This window comes from Ailuropoda melanoleuca, chromosome 3 (genome assembly GCF_002007445.2).
Source record: "Ailuropoda melanoleuca isolate Jingjing chromosome 3, ASM200744v2, whole genome shotgun sequence".
Classification (NCBI taxonomy): Eukaryota; Metazoa; Chordata; class Mammalia; order Carnivora; family Ursidae; genus Ailuropoda; species Ailuropoda melanoleuca.
Genome location: NC_048220.1, coordinates 141,135,598 through 141,151,337, shown reverse-complemented (window position 1 = coordinate 141,151,337; position 15,740 = coordinate 141,135,598). Strand labels below are relative to the sequence as shown.

Below are 15,740 nucleotides of genomic sequence, written 5' to 3'. Positions count from 1 at the left end.
CTCGGTGCTATTTCTTATATTCCATATTTGAATGAAGCCATATGATAATTGTGTTTCTCTATTTGACACATTTCACTCAGCATAACACCCTCCAGTTCCATCCACATCAATGTAAATTGTAAGGATTCATCCTTTTTGACAGCTGAGTAATATTCCATTATATATATATATTTTTTCATGGACCTTCTTCTAGTTCAGCTGGTTCGTCCAGATAAATATAAATATAAATATGCGTGTGTGTGTGTATATATATATATATACACACACACACGCATATATATGCCACATCTTCTTTACCAATTCATCTGTTGATGAACATCTTGGCTCTTTCACAGTTTGGCTGTTGTGGACATTGTTGCTACAAACTAGCTTTTAAAATGGCCATTGGCTGGGGCGCCTGGGTGGCACAGCGGTTAAGCGTCTGCCTTCAGCTCAGGGCGTGATCCCGGCGTTATGGGATCGAGCCCCACATCAGGCTCCTCCGCTATGAGCCTGCTTCTTCCTCTCCCACTCCCCCCTGCTTGTGTTCCCTCTCTCGCTGGCTGTCTCTATCTCTGTCGAATAAATAAATAAAATCTTTAAAAAAATAATAAAATAAATAAAATGGCTATTGGCAAGTTTTCTCCAATGTGTGTCTGTTCAAGTAAAACCAAAGTGTGAGACAATAAATTTATCTGCAAACCTGGATTCCTTTTCTAGAGTCCAAACCCAAGATTTCAGATTCTTGCAAAAGATGACATTTCTTTCAAAATACATGAAATACGCTGCCATTGCTCAAATGAAAAGATCCAGAAGTTAGCTAAGACATAAAACTGGTAATTTATGGGGTGATAAAGTTAATTTACAGAGGAAATGAAGAATTGTCAGGCTAGACTAAACAAACAAATTCAGTCTGGGAGTCCAGCTTCCAGTAGAAATTCTTATGTAACCGTCCTGTGTCACTGAATGTGCTTTGGAACAAGAATCTACCCTTAGGACCCCGCGTATCCACAGTTTTGTCCTGCTAGAAGATGCCTTGTCTCCCTGTAAATGATTCTTCTTTTTGAATTTAGTGACCTCACTTGTGAGAAATAGAAAGAGAAGATTCTGTGTATGTATGAGCATCTTCAGGAAAACCCTAACCTCTGACTTGAATTAGCAACATCTTAATTATGTACGCTACATAATTTCAATTCATAAATAGCTGTGAATTAAAAACAGACAGACAAACTTATTGAAGAATCCACTGCAGCCCCAGATATGATCAGACAACCTGGGAATCTCACTGTGGCCAAGGCCGGAGCTGATAACTTCGCTACAGGCGTCCAGGAGGAAGACTGCTCTAGACATGAGATCATTCCAAGCAGACTCAGCTTTCAAGTTTCCAGATGGTTGTACTGTTTGAAAAGCAACCAGTGTTGATGATCATTTCATTTAGGAGTCTGTAATTTAGGTAAGTTTTTCTGTTTGACCAGATTTAGATTCTGTTTAAACGTATCATGTAGAATAAAAATCTTCATATATGTATCTCCATCCTTGCAGGCATGTTTTAAATAGTGATAGAACAAGCCAACTCTTCCAGAATTAAAGTGCAAACCCAGTTTCTTTGAAGTCACTAGAAGCTTCCAAAACCCTATCCTTACAAACACAATGGAAGCAAACATCACCTTCAAAGGGCCGGTGTCAGGAACAGAGATAGTGGTTGGTTTGTTATCTGCTCCCCCCATTAGAAGGGAAGCCCCCAGAGAGAAGGACGCTGCCAGTAAGTTCACCATCTTACCCATCAATGCTCAGCTGAACCACAAAATAGTGAAAATTCAATAAATCTTAGAGAGTTGGTGAATAACACACGGATAATGCACGAATAAATGAGCATTAACAAAATGAGATATGCGAATTATGCTGAACCTGAAAAGTGAAGAAATTTTTCGCTGAACAGAGAATTGGTATCAATGGGGAAGGGGTGTGTATAATTCCAGGTCAAGGGAATCCAGTGTGGGAGGACCAAATGCAGGGAAACGCTGGACAAACCTGCTGAACTAGAAGGAGGTCCGTGAAGCTGGCCTCCAGTACCCCGAGCTGCATGTGCAATGAACAGAGACGGAACCTTCCTGCATTTCCTACTGCACCACTGCGTTACAGGACTTTGGAAACTGGACAGTCTGATTGTCATATGTAATGAAGATTTTCCCCTAGATCTTTCATGAGATGCTCTGTCCCTTGTCCCAAGGAAATGGTTCCAAGAATGCTTCCACATACCATTGTACAACAAAGTATCTTGCTATATTATCTTTTAGCCAATAGGAAATTACCATGACAGATGCAGGCTTATACTTCACTTAAAAATGTCATCTGACAAAATGCTCAATTGTCTTCCATCACCCAAATTAAAACGGTCTTGTTAAGAAATGACTCATGAAAAGTGAGGAAGCAATAGTGAGTACTAAATATTGTCTTTCCAATTACAGTGAAAAAAGTATGAAAGAGAGAGAGAGAAAAATTAAAATTTCCCACAAGAAAGGCAGAGGATGACAAAGATAAGGGAGCCTCATAGATTTTCCTACATGAGGATAAAAGACCTAAAGCTTGACATTGAAATTGCATGTTTTGAAAGCAAACCACGGAATCAGAAGACGGTAGGAAACTCCGCAGACAGGAGAGAGTCCCTACCTGTGGCCAGATAGATGACGTGGACCAGCATGTCCCTGCCCTGTACCACGTCCACAGCCATGTGGGAAAACTGGCTGTCGTCCTCCATGAAGGCGGGCACCGAGCTCACCGGCTGCACCACCTCATGCATCAGAATGAACCTCTGAGCGTCCTGCAGGCTCCTCTCCGTCAGGTTCATGTACAGGCCCTGGTCCACTGTGCCGCACTGCAAGGGAAAGCAGGCCGTTACGGGACACCCACAGGCCACCTGGACACCCACGGCCGATCCTGGCCTCCCAGCTGGAGGGGACACAGGAACTGAGTCACTGCCTCGTGCAAACACTCGTGTTTCTCCACTTCCCCCGAAGTCCCTGTCCTTGGTGTTCCTCCCATTCCAGATTTGAACTCATCACATTTGGGGAGTCTCTTGACTCCATTATAAAAAGAAATGACCAGAAGTGAAAAAATGTAGCATGGAAGTTATTGCTGACTTTAACTTGAACAGCATATGCATAAAAACTCGTCAGCATATTTTAAGTCACTTGGGAGCTGTCTGTCTAAATGCAGATTATTATATCTGTCTGATAAATCAGGTGCCTAAATTGAAAATGCAGCAATCAAGAACATCATTTAGATTTATCACTTTCCCTATTGGAGCAATGGACCTATAAGGCCATGAAGAGAGAATTATGCTAGTTTCATCTGGAGAGCATGTAATGTTGTGGCAACATCGTTCATATGCGCTATAAAAATCCATACTTCCCTTATTGTCTTATATTGCTATTCCAAGTTATAAGAAATAATAAACTTACTAGAAATCTGAGAAACGTGCCAAATTTTGCAAAGTGGGAAGAAAGAGGGCAGGGGAGAGAAGGAAAGGGAAAGAAGGAGAAAAAAGGATAAAGGAAGAGAGATTTTCAAGGACAGGAAAAACGTTGAGTGGGGAAGTAGAATCTAAAAGGGACAGAAAGATCTGGAAATTGCTGGGAATTTAATTCCAAACTGTCTTGCAGAGAGGCTGGGAGTGTATCTTACGTGATGAATTCTAGGAAGAAGGAACTAAAAAGCTATAGGAAAGAAGAAGAAACTTTGCTGAAGCAGAGGGCTGAGTCAAGAAACCATAAGCCTTTTAATATTCGTCTATAAATTCTAAATCCTGTAAAATAATGTTTGATACTCATCAGAATTTCACATAGCTTGGTTTGATAGGAATGAATTTGCTTGTCTATGACAATATAAAACTATCATTTATGACATGCCATTCTAATCCATGTTTTTAATAATAGACGAGAGGTGCAAAACATACGATCCGTTTTAAAAGGAGAAATACTTGTGAAGCATTTGATACAATGTTCTGCATGCTACAAAATGAGAGGAAAAACCGAAGAATTCTAGAATGTTGGAGCTAAATGAATTTTACCTTCCAGGTCCAATACCCGATTCAACGACCAAACCTGCCTATGGCAGCCACCAGTCAGATGAAGAGGCTTCATGAGGTCAGCGAAGGGCAGTACCACCTGCCCCTAGTTCTGGCTGCTGGTCAAGCTGCAGATCGTAACCAAGATGTCTCTACCAGTAATGGAGGTGATAATGTGGCCTTGATCTTTTAATCAAAAGCCTTTTTGAGATCACTGTAGCATATGCATTTCTGAGACATGATACAGAGAGATTCCATGTACCCTTTACCCAGTGGTAACATCTTGCCCAGCTAGGGTCCAATATCAACCAGAGTGTTGACATTAATCCAGTGCCGATACAGAATGGTTGCATCACCAGATGGGCCCCTCCTGGTGACTTTTATAGTCATGCCTCTTTCCCTCCCTCTCTCTGCTTCAATGCTTGGCAGCATTAATCTGTTTTCATATCTAAAATGTAGTCATTTCAAGACATTCTATAAAAGGAGTCATGCACTATATAACCTCTCGGGGTTGGCTTTTTTCACTCAGAATAATTTCCTGCGGATCCATGTTGTTGTTGAGGGTACCAGCAGTCTGTGCATTTGTATTTCAGAGTAGCAGTCATGGGATACATGCCCAACGTGCAATTGCCAGCGTGTATAACGGTTGCATGTTTGGCTTTCTGTGAATCTGTCAAGCTGTTTTCCAGGGTGGCTCCACCAGCTGACATTCCCACCAGCAATGCATGTGTGACCCAGTTCCTTTGCATCCTTGTGAACATTTAATATTATCACTCTTTTTCATTTTAGCCATTCTAATAGGTGTGCAGTGTTAGTTATCTCATGGTGGTTTCAGTTTTCCCTTCACTAATGTCGAAGGGTGCTGGATGGACATCTCTTCACGTGCTTCTTTGCATTGGAATATCCTCTATGGGAAGGTATCCCTTCATGTCTTTTGGACATTTGTGAATTGAACTGTTTCTTGCTTTTGTGTTCTTTCTTTTTACTGTTGCATATTTAAATTTCCTTACATATTCTAGATACTGATCTGTCGTTGGGTGCATGGTTCATAACTATTTTCTCCCAGGCTGTAGTCTGGTCTTTTTTTTCCCATTGTCTTAACAGGGTCTTTTGAAAGTAAATGTTTTTAATTTTGATGATGTACAAATTTGCTGATTTTTCCATTTACAAATTGTTTTTAATGTCAAGTCTAAGAACTTTTTGTCTAGGCTCAGATCATGAAATTTTTTCTTTTTTTTTTTTTTTAAATTAAAGATTCCATAGTTTAAGATGTGAAGTTAAGATCAATAGTTTATTGTTTGTTTGTTTTGTTGTTGCTTTTGCTATGAATGTAAAATCATTTCAGCAGAATTTGTTGAAAAAGGTATCTTTCGTCTTTTGAATTGCTATGACACCTTTGTCAAAATTCATTTGGGCAGTTGGGGCTTTTCATCTGGACAAGCTAAGATAGACACATTTCTCCCTCACCGAACACAACTATGGACCCTGGGAGAATGCAAGAGGCATCCGAAGGAGAACTCTGAAAGGGAGCATGAGGATCAACTGACTCGGGTGCCAGGACTGGAGACAAGCACGGATGTCTTACAACCCTGCATCCAACAGAAGAAGGCCACTCAGGCCTGACACTTGCTGACCTCTGACCTAGCAACAGAAGGTTGGCTCCTCCCCCAGTTGAACAGAAGTTGCCCTGACAACATCAGGTGAGCTGAGCACCACTGCAAGGGGGTGATAAGGACCCTCGCTAACAGTAAGCAATCAGGGGAAGCTCTCTTTTCCTGCAAGTGAGATTTCTCTCCTCTGTTGAGAAATACTGAGGTGGGCATGCAGAACCAGGGAGAAGGACCTGGCCACAGTAAGCCGCCTGATGTGGGAAGACTCTGACTCTACTGAAGTAAGACTCCACTCCCCCAACCAGAGACACTAGGACAGCCACAGTGCACCAGTAAGGGCATCTCACAACAGTAACTACCCAACTTGGGAAAACCCCTCCATTCCCCAGAGGTGGTGGTGGTGGTGGGGGGGAATCTTTCCACAGCAAATACCCACCCAGGGACATCTCTTGGTCTGGCAGGTCTGAGACTCCTCCTGCCACCAGAGAGATACCCTGTATCTGGTCTGGGGACACACTTTTTGCTGCTCTATCAGGCAGCACCAGCAGGGGCTTGGGGGTGGAGGTGAGGGGCTCAGGTGGCATCACATACACCAAACAGATCAAAGGGACACCATTATTGGAATAAAGAGCCAGCTGTCATTGGAACCATAGCCCTCAAAGCAGTGCAGGACCTGCCTGCTAACATGAACAGAGTGACTACATACCGAAATTAAAAATCTAAGTGGGGGCTCCTGGGAGACTCAGTTCGGTTAAGCATCCAACTCTTGATTTCAGCTCAGGTTTTGATCTCAGGGTGGTGAGTACAAGCCCTGTGTTGGGCTCCATGCTGGGCACGGAGCCTACTAAAAAAATTTTTTTTTAAAAATCTAAGTAATACCAGAATCTCCTAACATAATAGGCAAAATGTCTAAAACACAATCAAAATTCACCTACCCTACCAGAACCAAGAAAATCACACCTAGAGCTGGAAAAAAAAAAAAAAAAGAAATTAATCAGTTGACAGCAACACTAAGATAAGTCACATGTTGGATTTATCTGATAAGCATCTTAAAGCGGCCATCATAACAATACTTCCACAATCTGTTACATGCTCTCTGGGAACAAATGAAAAGATAGAAAATCTCATCAATAAAATAAAAGTCATTTAAAAAGGACCAAATGGAAATTACAGAACAAAAAAATGCAGTAATGGAAATTTTTTTTTAAATCACTGGATGAGGTCAATAGTAAAATGGAGATGACAGAGGATGAACTTGAGGCCAGATCAACAGAATTCATCCAATCTGAACAACAGAGAGAAAACAGACTGAAAAAATAAATAAACAGAAGCAGAGCCTCAGGACCTGTGGGACAGTAACAAAAGACCTGTCATGTTTATTCTCAGAACCCTAGAAGGAGAGGGGAAAGAAGGTAAGACTAAGAGTATTTAAAGCAATAATGGTCAAAAACTTCCCAAATGTGGCAAAACATACGCAATCACAGATTCAAGAAGTTGAGATACTCCAAGCAGGAAAAATTCAAAGAAATCTAAACCAAGACACTACCATAGTTATCTGAAAACCAAAGACAAAGGAAAGCTCTTGAAAGCAGCCAGAAGCTTCTCCCCAAGTAGGGAGAAAGAGTTGACAAAATTGTGCAAAGCTTTGAGCAAACTCAAGGGAAATTTGAGAATTATATACACTTCCAATTAAATTTTATTTTTAACATTATAAACATTAATAAATAAAGTCAAAGAGCTCCAGGAGCATACCTGTAGTTGGGTAAGTTGGGTTTGTTACTTGGTGCAGCAAGGGTGAGTACCTACTATGGAGAGTGCTGAGTTTCTCAGGGAGAAAGGGTTAAAATGATACTATTATAGGGGTGCCTGGGTGGCTCAGTTGGTTAAGCATCTGCCTTCAGCTCAGGTCATGACTTCAGGGTTCTGGGATTGAGCCTTGCATGGGACTCCCTGCTTAATGAGGAGCCTGCTTCTCCCTCTTCCTATTGCTCCCCCTGCTTGTGCACTGTCTCTGTCTCTGTCTCACTCTCGTTCACTCTGGCAAATAAATTTTAGAAAATCTTTAAAAAATGATGCTATTACAGTATTTGGATTTTAGTTAGGTAATTCAGGGTAGGGTCGAAGGCTGCTGTATACTGGGTGCCATCGGGAAGCTGGGGTGGTTCTATCATTAGATAAAGAAGTCACAGTCACTAGTTTAGCAAGAAGGGGAGTATTCTGTGATATTCCGTGGGTGGCCTGGTGACTGTCTCAGCCACTTCAGGCTGCTGTAACAGAACAGCACAGACTGTGTGGCTTATAAACAATAGAAGTTTAGCTGTCTCAGTTCTGGAGGCTGGGAAGGCCAAGGTCATGGTGCTGGGATGCTAAGGATCTCATAAGACTGCTGACATCTCCTTGTGTCCTCTAGGGGTCTTTTCCAGGGCACAAATCCCACTGATAAGGACTCCACTCTCATGATCTAATCACCTTCCAAACACCTACCTCCTTGTACCATCACACTGGGGGCTAGGATTTTGGCATATGAACTTGGGGGAGACCCACACCTTCAGTCCATACAGTGACTTTGTTCTTGTCTGTGCTTAGACAAAATTATGAAATGGCTTTGTTTTGTCTCATTTTCCCATAGCCTCAAAGTCAACCAGTTTTATATGAAATTGTATATGTACAACAGAAGAATAACATGGCCACCTGTGAACACCAGGTCAGCTTCCAGATGTTGGGAGCTGCTCTCTCTCTCTCTTTTTCCTTTTCTCAAATCTTATTTGCATAACATTCTGTTAGATGGTATATGCACTGAACCCATCTATGCCTTTACAAAAATAGTTGTCCCTTAGATTTATTTTTTAAAATTCTAACAACTAGATTTGATTCTTATAATTATTTTTTTCTATTTCTAAGACATTCCAACTAGTAAGCAAGTGACTGAATTTTACAGTGCTATTAGGATAATTATAGCAAAACAACCTTTAGTATTCAGGATGACTGGAAAGGTACAGATAACAACTATATCTCCTAGAACACATTTTCAGGGATAATTAAGTGTCTGCTGGGGCAATTGAATTGGCCGTATGCTCTGGTAGGTTAAACCAAGTTGTACCAATTGACACATAATTAATAGAGCGATTAAAACACTCTGGGCAGCAAAAAAGAGCTGGTAATGTTAGAGTAAGATAGTTACAAACACTCTCCTAAAGACTGAAAGCAGAACTGGAATTCACCATTGTCAGAAAACACACCATCTGACCTAGAGCTCCTGCATCTAAAATATGCAATTAAAAAAAACCCAACACAACAACAATGAAAAACAACCAAACAAAAAAACAAACAAAAAACCAAAAAAGCATGATAAGCACAGAGAACATCAATTGTGCTAACAACATTCAAGAACAGAGTTTGGATTTTTCTACAGTGGCAATTTCTCAGATAGCCCCTGAATGACAGTGGCACAGTGAACAGGTACTTACAGGGACTGGCTGAAGAATGGTAGAACCAGTGGCAAGTGGAGAAAGATGTCCACATGGAACTGAATCTCACTGCTCCAAGGGTTTTCAGGAATGCATAGAGAAAGCAAGGAGCAGGAAGTGGCAAGAACTCAAGATCTTGTTAAATATGAATGTTGTTGGGGAACATGTGACCTGGCTCCGGTCATGCCATTTCAGGTAGTGCCCATGAGCCCTCAGTGTGATACTTTGTGTGTCTGTCACGTGTTTGTTGTCCACCATACGACACTACCTCCCGCTCGGATTTCTCATGGAGGTTTGTCCCACATCATAAAGTCCTCTTCCGATGGCTCCAGAATTCCCTCATCTTGCCTACCTCCAGAAAGTCCTTTCATGATGTTGTAAAAGAAACACGTGTTTTTGACAGAAATGCTCACATGTCAACCTACTAACCTACTTTTAGTCGGAGTCAAATGATGTTTGGGAACACCTGTGCTGCCCTGTAGTGTGGCCTTGCAGGTCAAGGACTGGCCTTGGTGTGTCCTCCTACTGGAATGGAAAAGCTTCATTTCTTGGAAAGCAGAGCTTCCTGAAACTGATCCCTTTATCTTTTTTCAAAGACACCAAAGAAAAGGATTCATGTTGAAGTCCACCACGGCATCATGGAGCCTTCAGATGGAAAATACGTGTGCTGGCCTGCAGTTACAGAGACAGTCTGGCTGGAGATGGACGTGAGGGGCCTTAAGTCTCACCACAAGAGATGAGAGGATACAAATTGTTTTCCCTCCTTTGCTTAAATATTTAAAGTCTGTTTCTTGCTAAAACACAATTTGCCGCAAATCTAATTTGTGTCACTTCTGACTTAATCAAAGAAATCATAAAGCAGGCATCCCCTAATTTACGATGAATGGAAGCAAAGGAGAGCTGAAAGGACTTTGTACATAATTCTTATGGCTGCGCATGAATAGATGTGCTAACTAAGCAAGGCTGGGAACAGGCACGAGAATATGTCAGTCTACATAATGACTTCCTGTGCTGTGTGCGCCTGGATAAACGTATGGGGATGCAGCTTTTGTCCCAGGCACCTCGGTAGTACAGGTACTTATGAATTCCACAGTTTCCCATAAAACTTCCATGTACAGAAAAGGAATTACACCTAATTTAAGGATTTTGTTTTTACAACTTTGTTTCCAAAATGGTCGTGTAAGACTCGGTCTCTGAGATTACTCCGAAAAGATCCAAAATTGACAGAAACCCTTGGCACTAAGAAAATGAATAACCACAAAAAAAGTGGGAGAGAGTCTGGCGTGACTGACTGCCTGGTTACATATGGAAGCTTCTTCACAACACGCTTCTGTGAATATTTTACAAAAACATTCTAGTTAGTATGACCTGTGTTTCCTGATTTTATTTTCAAAATTACAAGTGACTGCTGTTGTCGCTGTTTATAATTTAACCTGCAGGATCAGAAACAGCAGCTCTTGGAAGTGCAGGAAACATTTAAAGGTGAAAGATTGAGAAAAATGATTTTGAAAGCATTAACTTGAATTCAAAGATTCTGTATTTTACACACATCGGTAAGGTTAAAAGGTCTAAAATTTTTGAAAAACTAAAGTTTAACTGAAAGAGTATATAGGACAGGAACATTATTTGGTTTCTATCAAATGCCATCTCCAGCATTCAGCTACAGAATAATCCATTTCATTGCTTGGGCCTTGATTTCCTGGCTCTTGGAGGAAAACTGGGTTTGAGAAAATAAGGGGTTGATGTTGGCTAAGGTAAAGAGAAGATAGGAGCACCCAGAGATAATTTCCCCAAATGCAGTGTTTACTTATTGTTTTATAATAGTGTTTAATAGAAAAAAAATACATAGAAATGATTTGAAGAACATTTACTAAAACACCCAGACCTGAGCATTTTATAAATAAGATGACAATATAATTGATGATCTAAGCCGGGACAACTCTGAGAGGGAAACAGGACGCTATTATTATGCCAGAACAAAGAAATGTGTAAACCAGGACTTACTCTTCTCAGAATTAATCTTCAGACAATCAACATTCAACCATCTCACTGAGTTGATATGATAGTACATTTCCATGAAAGACACTGAAGTGTAACAGGGCTTACTGCATTTGTGTGATATCTGTGTGGATTTCATGTTTCATGTTACAGAGTCTCCTGTGATTGAACATGCCCAAGCTTGCCCCTTTGTATGTTTTGTAAAATTTGAGTGTTTTTGTAAAATATTTACGATATTTTGCTGATCGAAGTAAGGCAGCTGATAAACAGGAAGGGTTCATTAAACCATTCTAACTTGAATCTGCAAGTTTAAACTCAAATGTTTTGAATGACTTACCCTCACAAGTACAGAGCTTTCATCTAAAGTCTGGAAGGGATTTCCTGGTTCCTCACCTTCCAGCACTTGATGAATGAGCAAAAGAGACAGACTATGGCAGTATTTTCAAAGCACCAAAGAAATGGATCCCTGCGTGTCTTTTATCACACATATGTACACATAAAGAAGTTTATTAAATTGTCCCAGAGTCTTCTGTTTTGGGTTTAATCATCCTAGTTCATTCATCTTTTGGGAAAGCCTTCAGCAATCAAAGATTATGACTGAATTTTTCCAATTTCCACATGTCCCTTCTCAATGGCAAAATCTGGCATGGGTCAGCCTTGTAACACTAACCCATTGTATGGAGAGAGAGACTAGGGAAGGCTGTGATGTTGGTGTCTGTTAAACATTTTGACCAAACAAGAGGAGGCCAGGAGCAAGTGGAGAGGGAAGAAGATAAGAAGCTCGGCAGTTCAATCCGCATTGAAAGTCTAGCACGCCATGGGGCGCAGGGATGTGTCTCAGCCCCCCGAGCCCCAGCTTGCTCATCTGTCAAATGAGGACAAGCCTACCCACCTGGAGAATTGTGCAGAGGATGTCAGATGAGGTGTAAATGGCGTCTCCCTCTACCTGGCACATTATAAGGCAGGGAGGCAATGCCACTAAAATAACCTCTGACACTAGGACCCCAAATGTGACTTGCAACAAAATTCCTGAAATGCATCTGTCCTATGTAATGTAGAAAATCTGCCCAATGACCTCTGGCAAAGCCAAATCAGGCCCAAAAAGTAGGAATGCAAGGTTCGTACATCATGATACCTGCTCCAATGTGCACTGTGCCCACATCGCTAGCCGGGCAGGCTTAAACTTCAGGCACCAGGAATCAGGCTTCTAATGTGCTTGTGGATTCTGAAGAGAGCCCACTGTTCACAGACACCCCTTTGTAAGCATTTCTCCGATGATAAAATACATGCCCTGCCTGCTCATACCCAGTGCTTCCTCATCTGTGTTGAATTCTGAGACTTCCCTTTACAACTATCCTTCATTCCCAAACCCCATTCATCTTTGCTTTGTTTGTTCTGTTTTCCCTATCCACTTACAAATTTCCAGGGCTAGTAAATGTCACTGGTCCAGGAGGAGCCTGGGACAGACAGTTCATACCTCCGGGTACTGAATTGTTTGGACTCTTTGCCAAAGGGACTCTCACTGGCCCTGGGACAGAGCCCCCAAAAGCCCCCCAGTCTGGCCACGATGGCTGGCTGGATGGCTGAGAGGTGTGTCAGCTCCCAGGGAGGGGCCACAGGCTCCAGCAAGCACCTCTCTTCACAATAATCAAAAACAAGTTCTTGAGTTAAGCACAGATGGGATTTTCTTCCTCCAACTAAATTACCTTTAATTACTAGAAAGTTAATGATTGTTATTTTTAAAGCATAGAGAGTCTATTTCATGCTTAGCTCACATCTTCAAAACATTTCAAACCAGGACAATTAAGTATGCTTAAGAGTCTTCTTTATTACAAATAATAGCTCATAAAATGACTTTGTTAAACTAAGAAGGGTTGTAGATAAGCAATAAGTAAGCGAATTTCATATAAGATCATTTAATATGAGGTCATAACCCTAAGCAGGAAGGAAACAGTGGAGTTCATTGTGACTACTGTGGACAGAATAATAATGAGTTTTCCACAAATGGAAGAAAAATTAGGAATTTAGCATAGGCCAAACTGAGATCCATGTTGAGAGAGTAAAGCTTGTGAGATAGATTTTCTAAGTTCCCACTGACTTCAATCTACCGACAGGCAGGTAGCTCACTGGGAGCTCAGGAACTCAATCCTAAATTCTTATTTGGAAGAGCCATTCTTGCTTCTGTTAACTTGGAGGGATCCCTACTTTGGGTATTACTCATTAAGCATTTACTTCCTTTTAGTAATCCTGCCTTACAGACTCATGTGAAGAAGGTTATTAAGATTGTAAGGCATTGGATTAGTTTAGGCATGTCCTTCAGCACATACATTTGATTTTTTCTTTTTTTTATCTTATTTTATTTAAATTCAATTAACCAACATATAGTACATAATTAGTTTTAGAAGTGGAGTTCAGTAATTCCTCAGTTGCATATAACACCCAGTGCTCATTACATCACGTACCCTCCGTAATGCCCATCATACACTTGATACATCATACCATCATACATTTGATTTTAAGAACGATGTTGGCAAAAAGAACAGATCTGATTTTGAGACTCAGATTTACCACCAAATACATCACTTGAATTCCTGTTTCCCTTAGTGATATATCTAGATGATGCCACTGCCCAAAGAGGTGATTTAAAAAGCAGCTGAAAATACAGGTACAAGAGATGGAAACAGTAAGATCTGTCAATTCTTGCCCCCTTGCCTCCCCGATTTGTTTAAAATAGATCAACCTATTGTTTTCTTCTTGGTCATTAGTAATGGACAATTTTTCCCCTTCTTGTTTAACATTTTTAATATTTCTGCTAAATCTCAAGAGGGTTTGTTTCTCTCTTATTCATCCACAAGTTATTGATTGAGTCTGGACTATGTTTTAAGCTATGAGTAAGATGTTGGGCACTCAAATGAATAAGATGTCACCATGAACCTCAAGGAGTTCGTAAAATGCATTCAGTCATTAAAGAAAAAAGTATTTCTAGGGGCACCTGGGTGGCTCAGTTGGTTAAGCATCTGCCTTCGGCTCATGTCATGATCCTAAGGTCTTGGGATCCAGCCCTGCGTTGGGCTCCCTGCTCTGCTGGGACTCTGCTTCTCCCTCCCCCTCTGTCTCCTCCCCCCTGCTCATGCTCTGTCTCTGTCTCTCTCACTGTGTCGCTCTCTCTCTCTCAAGTAAATCAATAAAATCTCTAAAAGAAAAAAGAAAAAGAAAAAGAAAAGAAACTTCAAGGCACAAAAAGCAGTCAATGACGTCAAAGCCTTCCAAGAAGCCAATTACAATAAGGGCTGAAAAGTCATTCCTTGAGTTTAGCAATTCGACATCATTGGTATAGGGAGGATTGCTTCACTTAAGGGATGGAGATCGGAAGCCAAAAAGGCACGATGGGCAGCAATTGGGACATTCAGAAGTTGTTAAAAGTAATAAATTAAGATTAATTGCACTCAAAAAACTTGACTGTGAACAGCAGACGAGTGATGGAGGAGAGTAACTCATTCCCCTCTCCCGCAGTTTTTACAGAAAAGAGAAAATATTTATTCTCTCACCAGGAGGGAACACACAGAAAATCAGAAGGTCCTACCATTTCTCACACCACTCCACAAACCATCTGTCTCCAAGCAGCAACACAACAAGCAAAATGTATTTGATTTTCATCTGTCAGACTCTTAGGTCTTGGATGAAATTGGTCTGAATCTTGGTCACAACTGGGTGAAAATTCATGCATGAAGAGAATGAGTTTTTATTTACTGGCTTCACAAAGCAAGAAAACAGGTGAGTTGCTGTCAGCTTGTTTCTCTTTGTTTGCTGTATTGCTTAAGGATAAAGGGATCTGAGTGTGTTTTTAAATGAGTTGGTAGGAAGTAGCCATTAGAGAGGAAGTCGTTCCAGCCACAGCAGCGACAGCTGACCAAAACAACATGGTGCTTGAGTAGAAGAGGACACAAAGAAAAGATCCGCCAGGGGCCAAGGGCATTTCTTCATATGCTCTGGGAGGAGAAAACACCCAGCCGCAGAGGAAGGCAGGTGTTTCTGTTGGCTAGCGGGAACCTGGAAGGCCTAAAAGTCTCTAAGGCGAGAGAATACCAAGATTGTGGGGGAGACTGGAGAATTATAGGAGATGCATATAATTATGGGAAGAAGAGGCTTGTGGGAGAAGTGGAGGCTTGTGTGTCAGGCAAGAAGAGGCAGCTGGAAATCAAAGAGACTGAGGATGGAGGAGGGGGACTTAATTCCCACCTCCCCAGCTTTCTGAACTTCCCTAGGCTTCCCCGTGCAGGCAGCAAGTCCTTACACAGCAGAGCCTGGGAACTCATGATTGTCCGTAGCCTACCCAAAATGCTTCTCCCATTTTTCCTGCAGGGAAGATCAATCCCTGATTTTTCAGGTGTCTACCCCTCCATCACATGGCTCTGGAGGCAAGTCAGGTTTAAGTGAATGACAAGGATCCCCTTCCTTCGACAGTGATTTGTTTAAGGATCGGCTTGTGATGTTTCAGGCCAAGGAGATGTGCGGGATGGTCTCTCGGGCAGGGGTGCTGGGGAAGGTTTCTTCATGGAAAAAGAGACCCACAGAAGTAAGAGTTCCTCCGGATTTTACAGATGTGATACTCGATTTCGC

The 15,740-nt window shown here is 41.5% G+C and overlaps 1 protein-coding gene across 1 annotated transcript in view; it reads right to left on the bottom strand.

Annotated features, from left to right (window-relative positions):
* LOC109491323 (A disintegrin and metalloproteinase with thrombospondin motifs 1-like) overlaps positions 1–15,740 on the bottom strand; it is a 135,076-nt gene that overhangs the window by 110,570 nt on the left and 8,766 nt on the right. The window lies entirely within an intron of this gene.